Here is a 2,497-nt window from a genome sequence, read left to right as displayed (position 1 = left end):
TTGCAAATGCATGCATAATATGTTGTTCTTTTCTTTGATATACGAGCAGGAATCTCGTTGCCTGAGAGTTATATTTATAAATGCTTGAACATGGTTTTCCGATAGTTGTTTACTTATATATTAGCAGCGATACTGATATCACTCCAGGGTTTGTCTTCTATTCTGCCGACTAACATTCGGCCGTTCTTGCTTGTTTAATAGTATAAGCTTTCCACTGTTCATTGCTACATGAATCCGGGAATAAACATATCTATGTTGTTACTGTTCGTTCATGATTTTGTTTCTTTATATATATATATATATATTACGCGCACTAGAAATTACAAAGTAGGAATCACTAGTTCCTATCTGTTCAATACTTGTTTGACCGACTGTAGTACAAGTTCTCTGCTCTGTATATATACAATGTTCGCATTCTTGAATGGAATTAAAGATACGGTCTATACCGAGCACAAAGAGAGTATTTTTAAGAATATAAGCAGAGTGTTTCTCTCGGTGTTGTTTACTCACCACAGATAATTAAAGTCATTTCTCAGTTGATTAACTTAATAAGCCATACCTGTTTAATCGCAAACCTGTATGAAATGCTTGTCAATCCACCCGTCCGTAGGAAGATTCTTCACGATCTTCCACCCCCAGGCACTTGCAGACCCTCTTGACTGCAGTTTCTCTGGCTTTTGGCAGGTCTCGCTATCTGGTCCTAACCAGACATAGCGCATACAGGAAAAACCTTTCCTTTTTCCTATGCCATCTGATCATAACCAGACATAGCATAACTTCTTTCTCTGCCATCTGATCCTTACTAGACTTGGCAAATCTTTCCCCTTTTTCCTCTGGGGACTCAACTACCTCGTGAAGGTAGTTAGGGTTTTATTTTTAACTGCCTCCACAGTTATTAATCATGATTAATCATATGCTCAAATCAAATAGTACTAACACAATTTTTAATTATCATAATACCAGCAACAGAGTTATATACTTTTCAACTAAAGTCTTTGTTCATAGTTACTTTTACTATTTACCAACATTAACTTTTCACGAGGGATGTTACACTTTGAATAGTGGTGACTCATTTGAATAATGAATAATGATGATGAGTAACCCTGCTACCCTTTTCTGCTACCCTGCTATGATGATTTGACAACCTAATTATGATAAATTTTCAATTTCCAAACCTGTGATAATTACAACATCGCCTAACTTTTTTATATAGCTTAAATGACCAAGCCATCCACAATAAAATATCTGGATTCAAATCCTGCACAGGAAACTCTTGGAGAGACATGATCAGATCCTCAAATGATAATTTGAACAAATCATCTTGAAAGAACTTCAGCAGTGCCATACCCACCTGGAAAACAATCTTCACGCCCTCGAAGAGAGAAACGTCCCAGATTCTAACAACTAACTTAAATGGCAAATCTGCAGAGAACACTGTCAAGAACCAGCGGTTTGCATACATAGATGGCATGATCATTTGCTAATGTTTGCCTAGTTCTGGTAGTTGTTCCTTCACAAGTGTTTCAAAGTCAAATAGGCATTTGCTGACTAGAGGCAGACCGTCCAGGTATAGTCCTCTCAATGGAGTGTTCACTCCGTCTTTGAGCACCACAACCATCACCCAAAACGCATTTTCCTCTGAAATGTATAGCAGAAGCACGTCTGCTATCAAACGCATCCCCTGCGTATACCCCACATCTTTGTCATACACTGAATACGCCTTCAACACATTATGGAGAGACCTCTGCCCCTGCCCGGTTTGAAATAATTCGTGGGATCTCAGAGTGCGAGGAACATCTTTCGCTATCTGTTTCTCAATTGATTCGGAGGTTTCTTGCGATAGCAGTTGTGAGTAAATTCTCGTGTTCTGTAACCGATGGTCATGACTGCCTGAAATGAGCTGCCAAACGATACCCTCTACAGTCTCTCCTCTTTGATGTCAAGGTGCAACCCTCCTCCAAGTCGATTTTTGAGTCTTGATTTACTTATTTTTTTTCAATTTACGGTATCTCTCCGTTACTATCCCTTGATATTCTTCAGTTGTTATAGGTACCGGGACCTTTCATGGCGCTTGCTGGAGCACTCGGCCACCTGTAAAGCCAAGAATTCCTCAGCAGTTACTGCTATGACAAAGACCTTCATGTCCTGTAACTTCCCAAATTTTCTTACAAACCTATTGCACTTGGTTTATTTGTTTCGATATGCACTGTAGAATACATTTCTCTCGCTAATCCTCATCTTATTTCTGCTTGCAGGAAAGAGGGAATGGTCAGGTGCGACTACCTTCAAAGCTCTAGTCGCGTCATGGGTCTATTTGGCCTTACAAGTATGTTTAATTGTTTTCCCTTTTTTTCTTCTTTATCTCCTGCACATACCTTATGGGTTGTCATTTCTAGCGTTAAATTACAGTTATAAGAGTGCTATTGGAGTGGTGTTATAGGTTAGGGTTTCGAGTTATTGTCTGTGTGCAGATTCACCATGTTTTTTCTTTTTTCTC

The 2,497-nt window shown here is 39.0% G+C and overlaps 1 pseudogene; it reads right to left on the bottom strand.

The window, feature by feature from the left end:
• Nucleotides 1–563: 563 nt before the first annotated feature.
• On the bottom strand, nucleotides 564–2,142 carry LOC149196575 (uncharacterized; annotated as a pseudogene).
• Between the last annotated feature and the right edge of the window lie 355 nt (nucleotides 2,143–2,497).

This window comes from Pinus tabuliformis, chromosome 2_2 (assembly GCF_031772625.1).
Source record: "Pinus tabuliformis cultivar Carrire ecotype Pingquan chromosome 2_2, CPIR1, whole genome shotgun sequence".
Taxonomy (NCBI): domain Eukaryota; kingdom Viridiplantae; phylum Streptophyta; class Pinopsida; order Pinales; family Pinaceae; genus Pinus; species Pinus tabuliformis.
Note: the sequence above shows the minus strand (reverse complement) of the source record. Positions and strands in the feature narration are given on the sequence as shown.